A 23,153-nucleotide genomic window follows, 5' to 3' on the forward strand; every position below is an offset into this window, starting at 1 on the left:
AATGCCAAAACATCCTCCTCACCCAGTCTAAACACATTCTGCTCACACAAATTAAAGCCTGACAAGGCCTTACTCCCTCATTACCCAGCTGACAAAAAATCCTCCTTCTGTGTCAGAACAATGTCAAATGTAGCACCCCCTGTCAAAGGTTCCACCTGTACAGCTCCCCAAAAAATCACAAATAGTCAATAATCCCAGCATTGTCTGCATTTTCTGTTCCTTCATGACAGCCAATATGAAAAATAAAAGAGAGGAACAAAATAAATTAATCAGTTGTTCCAAATAAAGATCCTTGAATTAGCAGAGAATTTGTTTGGTGGTTTGATTACCCCCAGCCTTCAGGCTCGGGATGGAGGATGGCCTTTGAGTCTGTGCTGAGGGCAAAATCACTTCTGGGATGGCCAAATCAAAGTGGTCATTCCTATTTACCTCAAAAGCATTATCAGTGTCACAGGAGGCAGTGGATGGAATGGAAAGGGTGATGTTAGAAGTCTCCAGATGGAGCTCCTGCAGCACCAAACCCCAGCCCTGGGTCTGGAGCCTCTCTCTCCTTTCGGGGTGAACCATCCACCCACAGACATGCACCCAGCATGGGCTGGTTTATAATAAGAGCTTCTTTCATCTAAACTAATCAAAGCCATCAGTTTACAGGAATCAGTGTCTGCAGAGGTGCCTCCACCCTCTGCATGAGAGCGAGATGTTGTAGATGCAAACAGGACGGAAGCGCCGCGCAAACCTCGGAGCAAACAAAAAAGCTGTGAGGAAAACAAGAGGAGCTGTAAACTCCAACCACCCAGAGGGCAGGTGGAACTCTGGTAGTGAAGATTTGTGCTGCTCCTTCTGCCGATTGAGAAGAGTTGAGCTGTTGAGCAAAAGGATTTGACTCCTTGGAGTCAAAATGTCCAAATTTTGTCTCATGTCCTCACAGCCTGGTGCAGGTGTGAGAGCTCAGCCCCGCAACAGCACAAGGTTCTCCACAATGTTCTGCTTTCTACGTTTTTTAATATTTAGAACCTTCCCACCCTTCAGGAGGAACACCAGAAAGGGTGGAAGTGGTGTAAAGAGCAAATGGAACATCACTTAAAGGTAATTCCATGATTGGACAACCAACTTTTCTGACTGGAGGAGGAGAACAAAGACAAATGTGTTGTTTCAGGTCTCTAGCAACAATTGTGGCAGCAAGAATAAAAACAAAAGTGCAGCAAAGTGAAATAAGGAATAAAAATGTATATAGAGTACTTCCATATTAAAAATGTTCCTTTTAAAGGGAGTGCACTCACACACTTATGGCCTTCTGCATTATAGAGCTGGATTTTTAATTTTAAATGGAATATGTATAAAATATAGGGAATATGTATAATATATAAAAATATTTTAAAAACATGTAAATAATCTCCAGCCCATTTAGGTGATTGAGATGCACATATTTCCCATAAATTATTCCAGGCTGGTGCAAATTTTGCCTTAAGTCATAATCCCAGCAATGAAACAATTACTTCACATGTTTATATCTGTGAACAAGTGGTTAAGTATTGAAGGACTTTGTTGGTTAAAAAAAAATCTGTGAAACAATGAATTTTTAATTTTGATAACTTTTAAGCCCTTCACCATTCAAATGCCTAGGTTAAGTGATGTCCTTTATTATTGGTACAGAAATCCTTGGTGCCTTGTAAGTTGCAGAAGCAAGACCAGGTGTTTATAAATTATACAGTAAAACAAATATATTGCACTGAAGGCTCATCTATTATGAATTAAACAGTAGCTTTAATCCTCAAATTTTATTCCCTGCTGGGTAAATAGTTGTGGGCTAGTTCCAAGGATTAGAACAGAACACAATGAAGAAAAGCAAAACAAAATATTACTTTATGCTGTTTGTATTCCCCGGTAGTCAAAAGGTTTAGAATAACAGGAACCTTTCAGTGATTTAAAGCGATGTCTCCTGACAGATTTTGCTGTGCTCTCTGCCTTTCTCTGCCTGGCATTCCCAGACAGGCACCCTGGGTGACTCCCACAGCTCCTGGGACTGGTGGAGAGGGACAGATCTGGCACTTCCCTGCTCCAGGTTCCTGCTGAAGCTTCCCTAAGGACAGGACAAGCATGGGCAAGGTGCAGAGGGTATTTTATTAGGTACAGGGGATTTCCTTAGATCACTAATGAGCAATTAGATCTTCCCCTTTCTCAGACAAGAAATATCAAGGGAAAGAAAATTGTCCCCACCCTTTACCAAATGCCTCCCTCACTTCCTAGGAACCTGAAATGATTTTCCAGAAGTTCTCCTCACGGCTGCCAAATCTCATTTCTGTTGGGTAAGTATTTACTGCAAGCTCAAGACAGGCTCCTACCAGAGGTTTTTTCCACCCCACCCTTCCACCCTGCATGTACATAACAAGGCAGTTATTCATGGCCTGAGCACAGGATGAGATGGAAACTCCTGGAGCTGGAGATGGGATTCAGACAGGCTGGGCAGTGTGGCAGCCTTGGAAGGAAGTTGGCCAAGAGCTGAGGACAGAAACATCTCGCAGAAGTTGTTGTGCTGCCTGTTGTTCTGGTGGATTATTTTTAGCCTGGTGTGGTACAGGAGGCATCCTGTTGTCCCAGTTCCCTCCAGGGATGGAGGGTGAGCTCTGCAGGGCACAGCTCTACCTGAGAAGCTGGACCTGAAAGCTCTGACTTGAAGGTTGGCCCAAAACCCTTAATATGCCTCTCTTCTGGGTGAATAGATCCCATTTCTGGGAGTCCAAACGGATCAGGGGGAATGCTGGGCAGCAGTGAAGCTCTACCAGTCCTGCCATCCAAGGTGGTCTGGTTTGAGCCACTTTGAGCACTTCTGTTTCAACATAAAGCTTCACCTTTGGATCAAGTTCCATATAGGCATATGAACCTCCAAGCTGCACACAAATTTGGAAATCAAAAAATCCCAAGATATTAAAAAAATAGCTCCTGACAAATATCAGTGTTTACACACACACAGGTGAATAAACATCTCTTTGCAACACAACAGTGCCAGAGGAAGAATGCTGGAGGTGAGGGCCATCTGCTCTGAACCCTGGTCCCAGAAGGCTGAAAGCCACACGTGGGATCCCTTTCCATGTTCCCTCACTCCTGTAATCCTTCCCTTTGTCACCTTGTTTTTACTGTAAGAGCACAAGCCTGATTTTGCCTTTGATCTTGGCTGTGGATTGAAGGTGCTGTAAAGGCACAATAATTATGTCATCAGCAGCCTCTTGCCCCATGTGTGCTTGGGGATATCGTGTACCAACAGTAGCATTCCTCCCTCCACGTGAAGAGATCAGCCTGGAGATTATCTGCCTCTCATTAATGCTCCTGTGAGACCTTCAGTCCTGCTACTGCCTCTCCTGTCTTTGTCCCACCTTTCTCAGCTGGACAGGGCTCCTGGCTCAGGTGTGAAAGGAATATTGGAAGATGTTTCTTCTGTTTTCTCCCAAATATCATGAGGAGCCAGAGGGCCAGACCAGTCTGAAAGGTGTTTCCTACAAAAAGTCAAGTGTGAGATCCTGTACAAGACAACAGTGAGGAAGGTCTGATGCTGAAGGGCATCAAAGAGAACCCTTTAGAAACCAAAATAAGTTCTTAAATAATAGCACTGACCAGAGACTGGGGCGGGAATCCCAGCAGGTCTGCAAATCACTTTCCCAAACAGTGAAATCCCAGCTGGGATTCCCATAACAGCATTAACCTGAGCAGGTACAAGGAATGTGGCTACACCCATCTGCCCATTTTCCCTCCCTGCCTCTCACAGCCATACCCATGATCCACTTCTTCTATTTTGTCATCTTTAGCATTCCCTTGTCTCCCTTTTCTCATCACATTCTCGTTTCAACATAGCCATGTCTGGAGCTCTGTGCTTCAGTCTAGGACAGGGAGCAGTTGAGTGACCAAAAAAGTCTCTGTGGGCAACAAAATCCTTGGTCTCACTCTTTGTTTTTGCAGGATCTATGTGTTTGATTGGTTACAGGTTGATTTCAAATCTGGGTTACAATTTCCATAGTTAATCCATCCCTCCTTTTTGGGACAGAAGAGAAGCCAAGATTTTTTCCTATTTCCTACAAGACAGCACAGGGGGAATGGCTTCACACTGACAGAGAGCAGGTTTAGATTGGATATAGGAAGAAATTGTTCCCTGTGAGGGTGGGGAGGCCCTGGCACAGGGTGCCCAGAGCAGCTGGGGCTGCCCCTGGATCCCTGGAAGCATCCAAAGCCAGGTTGGACTGGGATAGTGGAAGGTGTCCCTGTCCATGGTGGGACAGTGGAGATGACCTTAAGGTCCCTTCCAACCGTGATTGACTCCATGATTTAATTTCCCCCAAGTTACATTCCACTCTTGTTCTGGCTTTAGCATTGTTGCCTCGGTCAATGGAACCCTTGAGAGCAGACATCCACCATGGCCACCAAGGAAAAAACCTCTCTTAAATATAGAAATCTCATTGTATTTAGGTGTTAGGACAAACACAGGCACCAGGGAGTCTTCTTGATCCCCACCCTCCACCTCTGCTGATAGAAAGGATCAGTCAAAGATCCATCCCCATCAGCAATGCTGAGAGGTTGTGGGAAGAGGCCAGGAAACCCCACAAACCCAACTCCTTTTCCTAACAGGCAATAAAATCATCACTCTCTTAAATTAGAGTGATCAGTTTGTTAATCAGTGAACTCAAACAGGCTCCGTGTCACAGAGAGCTTTGAAGGTCACCAAGCACATCAGCAGGGCTGTAAAAAAGCCACAGAAATGAAAATCCTTCCCCAGCACTGACAGGGCTGTGTGAAAACCAGTGTTTAGCCATGTACCTGTGCCTGTAGGCAAAGGGTCAGGCTGATCCCTGCTGGGCAGCATGACGTGAATTTGGGATTTTTCAATACTGTGGGTCCCCCCTGCCAGTGAAGCAGGCACACAGCCTATGGGCTGCACTCCATTCAGAGCCCAGCTCATTTGTCACCAACATTTCATCAGAATCCCACACTTTAAACTCAGCCCTGCTTTGGCATCAATGGAGATTCTCAAGTCCTATTGCGGTCCATGAGAAAAACAGCAGTTCAAACTTTTTTTCACTTTATTTCCACTCATTGGTCTCACTGGTGAGCCACAGCTGTCCACTTTTAAAGAGGAGCAGGACATTCCATTGACATTTGCCCATTTTTATGCCATCCCTGCGTATCTGCTCTTAGGAACTGAGGCAGGCAGACCCAGAGACTTGACCTTTTTTATTCGTTCACCTCCTCGCTGACCCAGTTTGGGAGAAGTGCATCTCTTAGTAAAGGAAACCGACAGCAGTACCTGTCGAGGTTCCAAGAAGTCTAAGAAAAGATAGGTGTGTTAATTTATTTTTGATGCTTTTGGGTGGAGCCCTCCCACTCATGGCAGGCTGCCACTGCATCACAAGCACGTTATCCTCTTGCTTCAGAGCCTCCTTCCCTCTCCCCCAGCTTTGGCTCGATGTGGTTCCCACTGCAGATGTCTTTGAAAATGTTCAAGCTGTCGTTGGTAGATGGAAAAGTAGATGCACAGCGTGTGACCCCTTTGTGAAGGAACTGTCTCTCTGCTCTAACACACAGCTCAGATCTTGTTATTATTCTCTGTGGTGGTGCGATTTAGTTTCTTTTTTTGGAAATCATCCCTACAGACTCGTTGTGATTAAATGTCTGATGTTTAAAGCTTCCATGAGCCTTTTAAGTCCTGTTTTGCAGTTTGGGCTTTAGGCCTGGGAGGTCTACAGTTCAAATCTCAGCACATTCCTCACTGCTGTTTTTAATTATGATTTGATATGGACATTATTGCTGCAGGGATCTCTCTCACACTTCAGAACACACAGTTTACCAAAAGTCAGGAGACGCCAATCAAACTGGATCCCAGTTCAAAAGAACAAGGCCTGTAGCGGCCTCATTTTGTGCCCAGAGAAGTATTTGGTTGATGTTTAGAAGTGACATACTTAGGGGAGGGAGGAAACATGAAAAGACCAAGGGGCAACCCAAAACCAAAAGGCTCCTGTGGGGTGAGATATGCCCGGTCCTGGATCAGCTGGGGAAGCAGCTTTGTACACTCAATATCTGCCCCTCCTTGGCTGCCTTTGTCACATCACTGTAACACAATAGTGCACCTTCCTTTCTGCAAGGCCTGCAGAATACAGCTGGGAGCTGAGGGAAGGGAAAACAGGCTGACTTGTTGGGAAATTAATCTGTTCTGTGATGAGGGGAATTCATTCTGCCTTTACATCCTCAGCTCTGAAATTTATTCTGCAGAGATCGAGGCATGCTCCTTCTGAGCCTTGTCCCTCCCTGCAGCTGGTAAGGGAAACAGAGGAGCAGTGACCATCCCCAGTCTCATGGCTGCTCACACCAAGCCCTAACTCTGACTGCTCATGGAGAAAAATAAAATAAAATAAAATAAAATAAAATAAAATAAAATAAAATAAAATAAAATAAAATAAAATAAAATAAAATAAAATAAAATAAAATAAAATAAAATAAAATAAAATAAAATACATAAAAATAAAAATACATAAAAATAAAAATAAAAATAAAAATAAAAATAAAAATAAAAATAAAAATAAAAATAAAAATAAAATAAAATAATAATAATGAAAAATCCACATTTCCATCGCAGCTCTCCCCAATACCGAAACAGCAAAAAAAGGTGTCTGGTTTTACACCATCTTTTCTGCTTAGCTTTGGGTTTCTTGGGAGTGGGTCTGAGCCATCCCAGCTGAGAAAGAAAGTCCTTTTCAGCAGAGCACGCTGTCGGGATGCTGATGACTTTGGCTGCAAGGCAGCTTTGATCAGGACCTCTACACTGGGTAAGTATAACCACAGACACTTTAGTAAAACTGCTTTTTATTATGTAAACTATACCCACGGCTGCCCTGAATTAAAACAATTTTCAGATGGGAGTCTTTCTATGAAGGGACCATTTCATTTCACTTCGCTTCTTTTCTAGTTTCCTGCATTAAAAAGAAAGGGGGAGCCTTGAAAATTGCTTGAAATATTGCATATTCATTTCAAGATCTGCCACTGAGTCATATTTTGCATCAATCAAGCAGCTAAACTTTTATTTGTCAAGCTTTGATTGAATTTTGTAGTTAAAAATAAAAAGAAATGAGAGAAACAAGACCAAAACTGTATTTATATCAGTCTGGGTTGGAATATAGAGTAATGATAAGGAGTGGGTTTGGAAGATGAAAGAATGAGATTGGAACCTGTGTCTAACACCAATGAAATGAAAAGAAAGTCCTCAGGGTCAGCAGCCAAAGAGGGCACTGAAAGGCCAGTGGAACTAAAAAAATGACATTTTTCTCAGTGTTGAGATTCTAGCCAGGCACTGGGACAAAGATTTTGGAATCATTATACAAGTCCTGTATAAATAGTTGGATTTCCAAATTCTGGGATTATTCACTTGGGATTTAAATATGACATTTGCATTCAGTTATCTCCCCTCTCTACTCATTTTATGGGTGTGTCAGCTATCAGAAAAATGAGACAGGGACATCATAATATCAGTCTGGGCTCTTTCTTTAGGAGGAGCATTTCAAAATCTTGTTTGGAGCTTCCAGGCCCAGGAGATGCTTTTCATACCTTGGTCCCCAAGCTGAGCCTTCTCCCTGAGAATGGTGGGGAGTTGTGGTACTGAAATTATGGCAAATGTCCTGTTTTCCCCTTGAGGATGGGAAGGGGAGGCTTGGGATCCCAGCTTCTTGAAGTCCCTGCAATGCTTGTATAATCAAATCCTTTATCATTTTGCTGGTTGAAGAAGGCATGGAGACATGATTTAAGTGCAAATCTATTTTATGGCACATCCCTCCACTGCTGTGAGACACACAACTCACTTGAAATTCAGAAACAAAGGAAGTGCTCAGGATTGTAATCTGCATAAATGTGGAGATTTTGTTTTCCAGGGAGTCCTCTGGGAATGTACAAAAAGACAAAAGTTTGCAAATAATGGAGACAGATCTGGGGGTAAAACCTTCACATGGCTGAGGCAAACTGAGATGCCTCGGACACAAACAGGTTTTCTTACCTGCATTCTTCAGGAATTTTAGCAGTGACAGGCCATCATCCTAAAGAATCTTCACTTGTGAACTATAACACAGGCAGACCCTTAGTCTGAAGTTTTGAATTCAGAACCGTAGCCCAAGAGCCTGGAAAGGGCTCATTAGAGTCACAAAGGCTAATTAGAGTCACAAAGGTTCATTAGAGCCAGTGTCCTGCTCTGTCTGCAGCTGAAGCACTGACAGGTGGGCACACCTTGTCCCAGGAGTCTCTGGGATGAGTTAATCTGCCACACACACAGATTTTGCTTTTTCTCTCAGGATTCTGCTCCCTCCTTTCCCAAGCTCTTTGTTGCAAATGCGCCAGCCTTGTCAGGAAGGAATTTTACTCTTCCTTCCCACCACCAAAACAGCAGGACTGGAACAAAAGAGAGAGTTTTCTGACTTCAGTTAATTCCTTCTTCTCCTCTTGTTTCCCATCCTCACACACTGAGTTATTATTAAGATTAAAACTCTTGCACACTATCAAGGTATCTGCATTCAGAATCAAAAGAATACTGTCATACATTGCCAGTTTGCCAGCACCATGTGCCAGACTTTCCAGGCTTCCAGCCTCAGATATCATCATATCAGCAAAGAGGAAATATCAGACGTTGGAGAAGTGCTGCACTCCCAGGAATTCACGCAGCCTTGTTTCCCAGCCAGCTTTCTGTTTCTATAAACACTGAAGGAGTTGCACCCAGCTCCTGAAGCCAGTAACAGGCTGGGCATGTGATGACTTCCCAAAGCCACATGGTTGCAGTTATATTTCCATACAGGCTCTTGAATATTTCCAACAGTTCCAGCCTAAGCATGAGGGTTTGTGGTATCACTAACCCAGACCGTGCTTCTTGCTGTTCTTTCTGTAACTAAAGCTTCTTAGGGATTTTTAGGCTCATTTATTTGTTTTTAAGGAAAATGTAATTTGCAGGTTAAGAAAGAGTGCAGGGGGGGTCAGGTCTCCTGGGTGCATCCTTCTGAGTTCAGTTACCAGCTTCTCCACGAGCACCAGCGTGATAGGAATTGCACTTAATGACTGGATATAGAGCCCTTTGAGATCTTGGATGAAGCAGCTTATTGAGATGCAAAATATTCTTTTGAAGAAGAGTATTTCCTCATACTTCTGGGCATGAGTAAGAAAAACATGAGAGTAGATGATGTAACTCCGGGCCTGCACTGCTGGCTCCCAACACTCCCGTGGTAGCTGAGTTAGTAAAACTTTTATTTATGCTCCTATTCTGGCCATGCTTGAGGGACAGAGCAGCCCAAAAATGCTGTGTGCAGCCATCCCTCGTGTGCTGCAGCTTTCTGTCCCATCCAGGGCGCAGTGATGGGCTTTAAATTGGCATTTCTACCAGTCAGCCTTTGCTCCTTATTAATTAGCCTGTAAATCCCTCTGAAATCCCTCAGGGCAGAGTGTCTGTGGCAGCACAACACCTTTGCACAAGGCAAGTAAATCTTTTCCCAGCCAGTTGATCCCAGGATGGAGGAATGGGAGCCTGGAGGAGGCTGGGTTTGGGTACTCCCAGTGCCATGGCAGAGGTGCCAATGCTGCCATCACCAGCATCATGGAGCAGATCTTCTGTGCTGGTATCAACCTGCTGAATTTCCCATTTTATTTGCCCAAAATCCATCTAAATCTTGCCCTCTGCTCCCCCCTGGCACTGTCCTGGCAGCAGCCCCCAAACCCTGACCCTCGTCCAAGTTCAACCCATGCAGGCCCAGCTTTCACCATCTCCCAGTGGTTTTTTCCAGTCATAAAAGCTGTTACATGTTCCTAGAAAACTGAAGAAGTGTGATCCTTTCCTGCAGATGTCTGAAAAATCCAATTTACAAGTCTGCTGTGGCTTCCATCCAGCGTCCCAATGCTAACACAGCTCTGGTGTACAAATTAATGCTGCTGAGGAACAAAATGTATTTCTGAGGGATAAACTATTAGAGGCCCAGGGAAATATTCATTTTGGGGTGAAAGAAACCCAAACAACTAAAACACGAAATGAAGCAAAAGAGCACAGCTGATTTTTATAACTTCATTTATGTGTTCTGTGTGTAACCTAAAGAAAAAGTTTCCTGGAATTTTTTGTGGGGTATATCCACAATTTCTTTGACTCAGAGCTGTCAGGCTGGCCTGCCCACACTGGGCATGTGTTTTCCATCCATGAGCTCTTTTTATGATTAAATGCATTGAGCATGTGTAAGAGCATGGCAATGCACAGCAGCTGAAATTCCAATTATTGAGTGGCTGCTGGAGGGGAATTCACTTTCACTCAATGTGTTTGAGGTGAGGACAGGAGGAAAAGGAGCCATCCAGAGACATGAGGGATGGGATCCCAGGGGCACCGTGGGGCTCCCTGACTTGGCAGCAATTCCCAATTTTGCTGCCTCTGGGATGGTGAGAGAGGCCCAGACTGAAGTCTCACAGCTCTGTCCTGGAGGAAGAGGAGGAAGGAAAAATCCCTGCCCAAGTCAGGCCATGTGTTTCAGCTCCTGGCAGAAGAAAAGGCGAGTGATGGTGCATTTTTTTGTGGAGGAGCAGCCCAGCATCTGCAGGGAGCAGCGAGGCTGGAGCTGCTCAGAACCTCAGCAAACCCCGGCTCCACCTGCACCAAAACCCAGCTGGAGTCTGCCTGGAACATTTAATAAAACACCAGTGCTAAATTCTGGCACTGCACAGTGTCATCCATAGAGCTCCTGCCATGGGGAGGTCACAGAACAATCAGGGAGCACTTTATGTCCAGTGTCCCTGTGGTCTCAGGAGATGACAGGCAGGCAGAGGGTTATTCTTCCATTTTATTCTGCTTTCAAGCCATGTGTGAGTGGAGTAGGTAGGTGTTGCAGAGGAGAAAATGTAAAAATTGAGGCTGGGAAGACAGACAGGACCTGGCTGAGGGCGTGGGTGTGTTTGGGTCAGAGCAGGAGCGGTGTGGCAATGCTCTGAGGAGGAACACAGCAAAACTATGTGGAACCAGACAGCAGCTAAAGAGGAAGAAAATGCAACAGGAACTGGAAGAATTGTTCTTTTTAAAATTCTTTCTCCCCAGGTCATTTTTTGGCAGACTCAATTTTTCCACGTTCACCTCGGTTAAAGCATTATAATACCATTCATGCCTGGGAAAATGTGTATATTTGTAATTAAATGCAACGTAGCCAGCCTGTATTGCACTGTGCCTAAAAATTCATTGGTGACAGGAAATCCCCAATTCAGCTCAATGAAAATGTTGCCTGAGAAAGAAGTCACTAAAGCCTGGGCAAGGCTCTCATACCCTGTTTCTAGATACAGCTCCTTTTAACCCAACCTGCTTTTTTTTTTTTTTTTGACATTTGTCACACGAGCTGCTTTGCACCTTTACCACAAAGCAGGATTTTCTGAGTCCCCCACCACAGAAAAATAAAAAAAGCCGAGCAACCCACCAGTGCCATGGTTTACCTTTGTGTGATTTTAGAAATAGGGTCGAGAGGGAAAGAATTACACTTTGCCCCAGGTTCAGACTGCTTGGTAAGAATCTCAGACACTTTAAGTAGGCGCCACAAATTGTGTAAGCCCTGACCTGCTGGCTCGCTGCCTAGTTCACATGACAGAGATATCTGATGGTTTTGGCAAGGCAGATTGAGGTGGAAAGGTGCCTAGAAACCAACAGAAACAGGGCAGCCATCCTGAGGGGCTGGAAAGGAAACAGATCTCTAAGGTGCAGTTTGCATCTGGGGGGAAAGAAAGGAGTGGGATTTTTATTATAATAAATCTGGTTGATTCCTTTCCTACCATAGAGATAGGAGTACATTTATGTTTTGAAGGCAAAGGAGTCCCTTCAGTCCTCAGGAAAGTTTTTTAATGAGTGTAACACTGAGCTTGTGTTTGGCCCAAAGCAAAGCCACCCCACTTTTACTACAGCTCCTTTCCTTGTGCAGCATCTTGTCTGCAGGATTTGGGAGTGTGAAAAACAGAAAAACACACATAAAACCATTGCTGCTCTGGGTGCCTTTTCAGTCAGGGCATTTCCCCCTTTCCTCAAGCTGCTGCAGCAGTAAGGTGGAGGCAGGCAGCTGCCAGATGTGATACTGCCTCAGGGCACAATGTGATATGAAGTCAGGAAAATAAGATGTTGGGTGCAGGAAGCATCACTCATAAAATTGCTGCTCCCAAGAATTCCCCCCACATTTTGTTGGAGTGCCTCTCTGCCCTGACAGTCCAATACTTTCAAAAGTGAGCCTCAAAAAAGATTTGCTTATCAACATTCAAGCACTGCTAAGAAGAAAGTAGGATCCATGAAATGCTTTTTATCTTCTGCCACTACAACTCCACCACTCTCATACCCAGGGACAGTGCAGCAAAGAAAAAATCAGTGAAGAACAAAATAACGGAAATCCAGAAAAAGTGAAAGGTGAAAAGGAGGAAAAAAGCCGCTAAAACCTGCCTCAAACTCTTTATTTCAACAATCACATGTTCTCAACCTCTTTCCACAGATATTTTTCTTCACTAGGTTTCCTACTAGGAAATTGATTGGGGCTTTAACTGCCATTAGCAAATGAAAGACAGCGAGGTAATTAGGAATCGGGATGTCAGAGAGGGAGAATTATTTGCTGAGTGATTTATTGATGATTAATTTTGTTCTAATGTTCTTGCACACACCGAGCTCGCATTACTCACAAGCAGTTCATAACCAGGCAGTTCAAAAAGCAGCTTTGTTCTAATTGTGTTCATAGAAATACATCCTACAACTTGCTTGTCTGACTCCTCCACCACAAAGGTGTCATTTTTAAAGCCTCTTCACTACTGCCATATTTATTTGATTTACGGGTAAAATTTGTAAAATAGTCCCATCAGAAAAGGAGTCCTTAAAGCATCTTAGAGAATCTATAACAAAAAATATTCACCAAAGGGCTCCCCTGTGCTATTAGTATTTGTACTGCTGTGGTGCCTGAGGCCCCAGCTGAGATCAAGGCCCCGGTGGTGGCCAGGGTACAACAAGATAATGAGAGACAGGTTTCCCTCACTGCCCTGCCACGACCAAAAAGAAAGGGAAATAGACTGAGAAAAGGTGTCTGAAGAAACAGATCTCGGGAAAGAACCCCCTTCTCCTGTTTCTAAGCCAGATCATCACTAAGATCATTAAATTGGCACCCAAAATATCGTTGTCAGGTATGGCTCAGGCTGGAGCTTCAGCTGGCGATGCTGGCACAGGTGCAGAGCTCCTAAGCCACATCTTGCCTCTTCAAAACCTGAGTTTTGGAACAAAACAGCCGTGCCCTCCCTCAGCTGCAGGTTACTGAAGAAAGAAGAAGATCCCAAAGCAAGTTTGGCGCTGTGAAGTGAAATACTTGATCCGATGTTGCAATATGAGGCAGGAGCAGAAAGGCCTCTCTGGAGGGAGCAGGAGCTCGTGTTACTAACGAGACATCATTACTGATTTCTTCCACTTCTCAGGTTTGATTTAGAAAATCATTTGTGGACAATGATAATTCATTAAGTTCTTAAACAGAAATCCACAAATTGTGCAGTTGATTCTGCCAGGCCCGAGACAACGGGGCTGGCTCGGGGTTTATCTCCAAGGATTATAATGTGTAATTGGCAAAATGTCAATTCCTTATTATTGCTTTTCACAAGCCAAGAGAGCTGTGTTAAATTGGGGTTAAGGCTGACCTTACAGAACAGCAATTTAGGGTAATACCAATAGCCTTAAAAACACTGCATCACTAAAGCAAATCTGTTAAAATCCAAGAGGTCAAAATTAAGGTTAAAATTACAGCAAAAGAAAACATGTATTAACGGTATGGAAATTCCATGCAAACATTCCTGGCTCTGGCAACTTCAGAAGAAATTCTCATGTGAAGTAGCTGGTTTTTTAAGTCATCATCAAGTGTCATTATCATTTTCCCTCAAGAGAATGTTTTCTGTCACTAAAAAAGCTCTGATTCTATTGGGATAATCAGAGAAAAGAGTAGATTTTAATACAAGAAAAGACTCAAAGAACTTTCCATGTTTAATCAGGGTAAATCAAGCAAGATTTATTTAGGCAAAGGATATGATTGTTCCTTATAAACATCATAGTTTAGAGACAGGGAAGGACATTAAAGCATGATGGTAATGCAAGAAAAAATAGGAATAAATTATCTAGGAGTCAACTTAGCTCTGGGTGAGGAGGATCCTTGCTGGCAGGGCACTGAAATAAACTCATAGTCTGAAATATTTGGGAAGGGAAAAGAAGCAATATTGGGAAATCTTTGGAAAGGGAAAGCTACAAGTTTAGCTATTAAGGTATAGGTTGATAAATTCATTCAATAAATTACATTAAGGGGTTTCCTGTGACAGTCCTGACCTGAGGTAAAAGACCTCTGAGATCTTTCTCCATGACACAACTGATGCCAACAGCTGGTTCACAGGAGAGGGAAGCAAGAATTCATCTCTGTTAAGAGCTGCCAAGGCTTCATAGCTATTTGAATTAGATTTTTTAAAAAAATGTGGGCATTCAACTGTGTACAAATTAATACTTCATCATGACTGAGATCAATAGGAAATGGCAGCCAGTCTGAGAACTGGAATTCGTGGGGCATTCCCGAGGGAATTCTCTGTATTTGCTGTTTTGGCAGCTTCTACCAACTTTCAGTTACTAAGAAAAACATGGGAAAAAATGACCATTAGGGCCATAAAATGAATTCAAATATAGCCCTTGTGTGAGATTTCTATGAATTTTAATTTAATGGGGAATGTCTGTAATGTTCTAGTAAATGTTTCTGGACAAGGGAAGTCAGATGTGGAAGGCAAGATTTATTGAAGAATCTATTCCTTCTTTATTTTAAGTTCCACAAGATTAACTGCTTCCCTTGTAAGTTTTTGGAAAGTTAATTCTGCCATCAAAAAGTAAATGCTGCATTTACAGGGAGAAAGGTTTAACAAGCACAGGAAAATGAATGAACCTGTGCTCGTATGAAGCATCCAAGTTCAATCATTTCATAGTAAAAAGCATTCTCATGGCAGGGGTTTTTAAGTGCTCCTGGTATTTATGAAAGAATAGAGACCCTGAACTTCCCACCTGACTTTTTAAGTCCCAACACAGAGCAAAAATAATCATTTACCTTCAGACTTGCTGTTTTCAAGAAGGATTTCTTTCCCTGTTTTCACAGCAAGTCCTGTAAAGGAAAGTGAGATGGAAGAAATTCTCCAAAAATAAAAGAACAGTGAGTGAGTGTTGGCTGTTCTGAGCCCATCCAGGATTCAGGGAGGTTCCCAGCTCCTTCTGAAATCCCTCTGCACATCACAGCCCTTCTGCTCAGCCAGGAGAAATCAGCTTTTAGCACCAAGGCAGACACAGGTGAGGTTTTTTCTCTGCAAACTTTGCTACAGATAATTACTTTTTTCCCCTTAAAAGCTTAAAAAACATCCTGAGGAATCTCTGTGACAGGAGCAAATTTAGTAGGAGAAGCTGAGGTATTTACACTTCCTTTAGCTTCCTGATTTTTGGTGCACAAGTATCTGTGAGTCTCTGCCTCTGTGTTGTTCCATACTTGATGAGACAGAGGAAATCACTGAGTGCTGTGAAATATTCCCATTTTTGAGGCAATGCGTTGTCCCACATTTGGCAAGGGAGGACTGACTCCTGTCTTCAAATTTTCCTTTTTAGAGCCCAAACCACTCCATGACTCCATGATTTTGTAAACTTGTTTGGTCCTCAGAATAGCTCAGGTGAGATTTCATTCAGCTTTCCTGGATGGGATTGATTTTCCTAAAATGCAGCAACCTTATTTCCACCCCTGCCATTTTCTGTTAAAACAGGCAGCTCTTATCAGAATTGTGGAATTGAAGAAATCCACATCAGTTTCTCCTATTCCTGTCTACTTGTATGATTAAAAATAAATAAATAATGAAACCATTCTATTACAAAGTGCATTTCAAAGGCCTTGGCTTGTTACTCCACAATTAGTGATTTTGTGTTGGCACCCCAGGCCCAGAGCCAAATCATAAAAATAAAGGAGAGAGGATGAAATGTACACACTTTTTGTGATATCATCATAGGTAAACAAAAGGCAAAGCAAAGGCACCAACATGAAGCTGCCAGGACTAATTATTGGGTGGGATGTGAGGCACAGAGTGAACAAAGAATGAGAAAAAGCATCCAGTGTTCCATGGCTGCACTTCATAGGTGTCCACAGGACACTTCTCCCTAAATTCTGGCACGTTCAGCTTCCAGGGGTTACTCAGCTGTAAGGCTCTGTCAGCCTTTAATCTTGGATATTGGATATTCTTTTATGCTAAAAGAAACCTAAAGCCTCATGGTGCTGGGATAATGTTAACAAAAAAGTCCTCTAAGCATGAAGAAAAAAATAATTTTCTAAGAATGGAGACTTAAGTTATAATAAATGTGAAAGCTCACACTGACATTTTCTTATTAACAGGGATTTTTTTCCTGGTTATCCACTTGCTCAATACTTGTTAGGGTCAGTACCTTTCAGCCCTCCACCCTTCTGTAAAATATATCTGAAATTAATTCATGTGTTCAACAATTAATAGAAATGGAGAGATAAACATGCATAGGAAGGGAAACTGTGAACATCTTTCCCTAGAAAACAATGCATACAAATGGCATTAAATGAGATGCAGGGTTTGGTATGGAAAACACTGCAATAATTTGTGAAATATGAATTTATTTTTTAGGCAAATGTTTGTGTAAAAGGGCTGAAATTAGATGTGTGATACTGTTAGATGGGATAAATCACAGTTTACACATTGCAAAAGGGATCCTGTGTCAGGAGTTCTCAAACATTTCCACTTGAGGAAATAGATTTTCTCATAGATAATTCTTCCTTGCTTTTGATTATAAAATATCTCATGTGTATCTAGAGTAATTTGCTTGCATGGGATCCAAGTGCGAGCAGGAAACAATTCAGACTATTTTACATTGTCTATTAATTAAAGCAGAAAGAAATTAGGAGGGGTCACAAAAATGTCATCCCTTTGAACCAACCTCAAGATGCAGAGGAAGAGCCCATAAAGGGCAGTAAAAGCTGTGAGACACAGAATAAAACACCTGAGGTCAATGACTGTGAGGTGCAAATGAGGCCCAGGACACACCTTGTGCTGAGTGAACCGGCTGTTTATTAATAAACAGAGATTGGTATGTGGAAAACAATATTTTTCCATCCTCATCCTGAGTCAAGTAAGCAGCATTTAAGCCAGGGTTTAATTGGGCTTTTTGCAGGCAGCAACTCTGTTTGAGAAATTTGGATTTGAAGGAACTCTGAAGAGATGGAATTTTCCAGTGCTGCAACTTTGCTTCAGGGGGTCTTGGCTTTTATTGAATGGTCCTTGGATAGGAGCAAAATAAAACATGGCCTTGGCAGGGGAAGGGGATAACGTAAGAGGGAAAGACAATGGTGCAGGAGTCCATGGCAAAAAATCAAAGGCAGGAGTTGTTACACTCATCAGATTGAAAGCAGTGAGGAAAAAAGCAGTAGCAGCAGGACGTAGCTGTGAAAACAGAGCCATTGTTTTTGTGCCCTGTTAGACTCAGCACCTCTCACTGGCACTTTTATATCGAAGTTCTTGTCCTGACAACTCATTTACCTCCAGTGCCATAAGAAATGGATATTGGCACATTCCTGACGTTACCTGATTCATTAACTAATAAAATATCACTAATTGCAGAGACGGAGGAGCAAAGCAGGCCTGTGGAATATTTATTTTGATGGCTGATAGCACTGCTGAGCACTGAGAGGGGAGGCTGGTCTGATGTGTTTTGCAGACAGAACTGTTTGCCTGACAGAGCATCACATTAATGAGGCAAACTCTGACTTTTGCACAGTGGAGAGATCAAGACGTAAATATCAGGGTGTAACCCAGCAGAGGAAAATCCTCTAAAGACTTGCTGAAAGATGTGGTATCAAATGAATTGCTTACTTCTTAGAGACTGCTTTGATATTTATTGGTTCAAATTGCTCCACTGACTCACTCTTGCATAAGCTTTCATGCCCCATTTTAATCTTGACATTTCGGGAAGCCAGGCTGAGGCAGGGTAATGACTGGCTTTACAAAGGATCAAAATGAAAAAGAAGAAGCTGGGCTGTAATAATTATAGCGTGTGCAAAAAAAAAAAAAAAAAAAAAAAAAAAAAAAAATTAAAAAAATTATATATATACATTGAGAAAACAGAGTGAGAAACAATCACCCAGTAATGAATGGGGCAGTAATGCCAAAATGTTTATAAAATAGAGCCCTGACTTTGGGAAATCAGGCAGTGCTGGATTTGTATTTTAAGGTACACAAATAGTTTTAGTGTCTGTCTGGGGTCTGGGAGTCTCACCTTCTCCACACTATCTCCTGAGATCTTGGGGATTTATCTGGGAAATAAATTTCACTTGCTCCCTGAATCTGGGGGACATGGAACAACAGGGGAATAGGGAAGGCACTAAAAGGAGTGAAATCTACTTTAACTCTGCCAAAACATGTTCCAGCACTGCAGCTTCTATTTCTTTTCTGTTGGTACATGTGAAATGAGATTTATTGTTCAATGCGAGGCCTAACTGAGCAGGCCGTGAGCTTCACCAGTGCACTCTGTCCAATGGCACCAGTGGAGAACGGGATAAAATATGGGATAAACGCCGACACTAAGGAAAAACCTGCCTTCTCACATCTTGGAAGGGCCATTTTTGGGGGGAGAGTGGGGCCAGGTCAGCTTTCACCTTTCTAGGTTGACCTCTGGGATGTTTTATCTTGGCCTATCCCCAGTCCCTAGATAATGGTGAGAGTTGGTGCCCACTGGAACAAAGAGCATCCAGCACTTTCAGGACTCCAGGACAGAAAGCATTCCTGAAGTAAACCCTTCTAATAAAGAAAAATACCAGCGTGCTTCAAATATTAGTAAACAAATGATTCAAAGCAGCCACTGAGGCCCACAAGGCCAGTGATTCAGCACCTGAGGAATCCATGCCAATTTTAATTCTCACCTGAACCATACCTGGAGCTGCTGGATGCACTGGAGCAGCCTGCAGCTCCCTCTCTGTCACTGCTCATTGTCTGGACATGCATTTCAAAGCTGAGACAGCGAGGATGGAATCAGAAATAGCTGTGGTTAACCCAGTCATTCAGAGGAAGACCTGTGCTCTGCATTCAGAACAAATGTGCCCTCTTGGAGCTCTTGGTGCTCCTTATTTTCCAGTTGCTTGTGAGATCTCAGCTTCCTTTAATCACATCACAACCTCAGACCAGCAGCCCTCCAGGGCAGAGATTTCTCTGTGTTTCCTGATGTATATAAATTGTCCAGTATTGTCCAAACATGATTGTTGGGACTTCTCAGAAAAGCCCGAGGAGCCTGATGCACTGGAAGGAAAAGAAGGAAGGCCCATGTAGAGAATTCCGTGTATTTGCCTGGAGCAGATGTACAGTCCATTCTAATAAACTGTATTTCAGATAAAATTTCATTGTAGATGTGTAGTTCATAATCACAACAGAATTTGGGTGAATAAATTGAAGTGGAGGTGTTTCAGAGAGTGCCATTTGAAGTTGTTTTTCCTTCTGTGTTATTATTCCATGTAATTCTACAAGGTTGTGTTGAAAGCTGGGGCGAAAGGATGCTGTTATGATGGTGTGACCTGAGTTTTCCTACACATCTTGGGCTAGATAAAATTTTCACCTAGCTCATAAAATAGGTAACATCATGTTCTTAGTCTTGACAGTGAAACCTGGGAACCAGTCTGCTGATGCCAGGTCTGTTCTGCACAAACTCAAAAATAGCTTGGAGCAGAATAAATCCAGTTTAGTCATGTTTTTTATTGTTTCTCATTATTTTGGAGTGTAAAATCTGTCAACATCTAAAAAAAACTGAAGTAGAAAGACAATGACCTTTCAAGACTTGGCTTTTCAGTTTAAAGTTTATCTAAAATGCTTTTCTTGAAATCAATTTAAGTAGTGACCAACTTCCTAGATAAAGAACTCCTGTACCTGTTGTATCAGGAAAATTAATATTTCAGCCTTCATATCTGGGGTATTCATCCCTAAGAACAGAGTGGAATTTGGAGTGGTTATCTGACCTTTGATATCCAGAGCAAAGCAAAATCCAGCAAGATGTGAAAATAAATTGAGGTTTTAATGGTGCTTTAATGCTTTTTAATGGTGTTCCATCCCACCTTTTAGCAGAAATTGGGTACCAGTTCTCCCAACTGCAGTTTAGCTGGGAATAACTACTTTACACTTGTGTGAACAGAATGGAAAGCACAAAACTACTGATGCCACACTCAATCTGTCTTTGTCTTTCTTTGGATATCCATAATTTTACATCAAGGCCAAATGTATCCTGAACCTGGGTCAGACAGAAAGAAGGAAAATTCTGGAGGTGTCAGTTCATAAAGCAGAGTGTGGAGATCTGATCACCAAACCCAGAGCCATAAATGTTCCCTGGTTATTGATTCCCCCTCGACTTGGAATGAATCCTCCCTGGAAGCGCTTTGAGCGTTAAATACCGTTGATCAACATTTAATATAGATCAGCCTTGATAGAGATCTAGGCTGGGCTTAATGTCTTTTAGCCTGAATACTCCCACCTCCCTGAAAACATGTGATTAAACTGTTCTGATTTCTGTTTTAGATGAAGAACTCTGTCTCCACCGAAAACAAAAGAAGGTTCTGTCGCAAGACAAATTGAATCAAATTCTCCAGGAGTTTTCCAGTTCAATTAAGCTGTGGGATAGTCCCTATCTTAGGTGCAAATCTCTCTGTGCATTACAGGACCACAGACAGGGATGTGGCAAAAGGTAAAACTGGGAGTTATGTCTTTAAGGGCTGGTTGGAGACACTTGTAATCTCGTTTTATTGGTGGTACCCTCCCCAGCATAATGAACTTTGATGAAATTGCTGTGGCGCCTGTGAAGCTGAGCAGGCTTTGCCAGGGAAAGACCTCCCATGAACAAAATCGCCCAGGCAACAACTCCACACTGCAGCCAAGCCAGAAACTCTGGCAAAGTCACTTCTTCCCATCCCTTAACTCCTGCAATTCTCCTTTTCAAGCCCTGTATATAAAAAATAAATTAAAAAATAAGGAAAAGATTTCCCACTTATGTGCGTGGCTGAAGGATACAGCTTAAAAACAAAATTAATAAAGTTTGTGAGAACCCACTGCATGGTTGAAAATTACTCTAAGTTCAGCAGCCAGCAAAGTTACAGAGACCAGGAGGCTCTGCCACTGAGTTCACTGTCTGAGGAAATGAATCTGTGGAAGACTTTAAATAGCAATATTTTTAATTCAGCAAAGTTTCCACCCCCTGCCAGACTTGGAGAGATGGGAATAGGAATCTGTAAATTCATCACTGTTGTTTTTAAGGAGTTGGATCCGGGGAGTACAAACATTTAATAATGGATATAATTAAATTCTTTGCTAGTCAGTTTGAGTCAGGAGCCAATTGGCACCATAATGTCATTTCATTTGCATAAAATATGGAGTAATTCTGATTCAGAGAACTGCGATCTCACAGAGCTCGAACTGCAGATGAAATAAAGGTAAAAGAGATCAGGTTTAGGAGCATCTCTCTGATAACTTGTCTCAGATTTAGCGTTTAGATATTCGAACTCTGATATTTCATAGTCAAACTCTGGTCCAAGTCAGCTCCAAGCACAATCATTTTCAGTGAAACAAATTACTTTGGGCACTTTAATTTCCAGATGATTAAATGAAGATACCTTCAAGTGACCTGATTTTGATAGATGATATTAAACCAAGCCTGAAAATCAGACTCTCCTTGTGGTGGAAAACCTGAGGGATCAACTAACAATGAGATTTCTGCTGTCTTGGTGATGAACTGTCCTAAGAGCTGCATTTTCAGTGAATATGAAGTGACCTTTGAAAACTTCACTGAAAGTTGATCCAGATGTTTAATCTGACCAAGCTCGTTCATCTCTACATATAAATAAATTCTCATTTTGGTTGAAAGTGAAAATGCAGCACTTCCTTCTTTGTCTTGGGTTTCTCAAGCAAATATTCAATTATTTTAAGTCAGCGACACCGAGGAAAAATTTCTGGGACTGCTTTTTGTTGGGAATTTTTATTTTGAAACAGGATTCATGCTTTATTAGGCTCTTTCTCAGCAACACTTGAGGGAGTAGCATCTACAGGGAGACAAATATAAATTGAAGTCAAATCACTGCCAGGTTTACTGGGAATGTTCAGAGCTTCAACCTTCATTAGGGCTCCTCAGGCCATGAAAAAAGGGTTGAGTGGAAATCCTGGCTTAGAACACCTTTTCTTCTCCTTTTCTGTCTTCAGGCACTCATCCCTTTGCCCTGCAGCTTCCTCAATTATGTCTCCCAAGAAACTGAAAATATTTGACTGGAATAAATAAAAAGGCCATTCTTTCCCAGTTTTGCCCTAATTCAAGGAATTCTCTGGTCTGGTTCCATGACCAAGTCCCAGAATACCTGCTCTGGCAGGTGAGGAAGGTGATACCCACAGGATGGGAAGGAGGAATGGGGTGGAAGAGGAAGGATGGAGTTAATGCCTAAACTGTTGCTGGTGCTGAACTCTGCAGGGTCCCACTGCTGTCTGACAGTTCTCCCCAACACCAGCCAGAAACATCCCAGGCTCTGGAGGTTTTAGGTCCTCCTGAGGCTGTGCGGTCTTGTATCCATCCACAAATGGGAGATTTAGTCCCTAAAAGGACTTGGAAGTGCTTCAAGAGCTCAAATCATCCTTTCCCCACTCAACAGAAGGACCAGCTGTGTCCATGCTGCTTCCACCCAGCTGTACCCAGGATTGTGTGGAGGGATGAGGGATCCAGGGTCTGGGCCATTCCCAGAGATGCCAAGGAGCCACAGGCTGGCCAGATCACCCGGAGCTGGGAGTGGTCATTACCCTGATGGTGTGGTCACAGAGCCTGAGATTGTGCCCTTTCCACAATAAGTTCCTGATTGCTCATGAAAGCTTTGGGATGTTTGTGGCAAAGGACTGGTGACTTAGTTTCTCATTGTCTGCATGTCACTGGGGTCAGTTTCTTAATTGTCCTGAGGCAAATTAAATTCCAGCTCTGCCATCCAAATGAGACTGCAAACACAGGGCGAGCAGCTATTGTGTGGCTCTCACCCATCTCTGCTCAGCTGTCACTGAAGGAACAGCTCCCTGTCTGTTTTACCTGCAGAAACTACAAG

General features: G+C 42.7%; 1 long non-coding RNA gene across 1 annotated transcript; it reads left to right on the top strand.

The window, feature by feature from the left end:
* Positions 1–12,905: 12,905 nt before the first annotated feature.
* LOC135280426 (uncharacterized) lies at positions 12,906–21,840 on the top strand. Its single transcript, XR_010347377.1, has 4 exons — positions 12,906–13,455; positions 15,153–15,340; positions 20,605–20,770; positions 21,675–21,840. It is a non-coding gene; the product is annotated as an uncharacterized LOC135280426 (long non-coding RNA).
* Positions 21,841–23,153: the final 1,313 nt, after the last annotated feature.

This window comes from Passer domesticus, chromosome 13, assembly GCF_036417665.1.
Source record: "Passer domesticus isolate bPasDom1 chromosome 13, bPasDom1.hap1, whole genome shotgun sequence".
Taxonomy (NCBI): Eukaryota; Metazoa; Chordata; class Aves; order Passeriformes; family Passeridae; genus Passer; species Passer domesticus.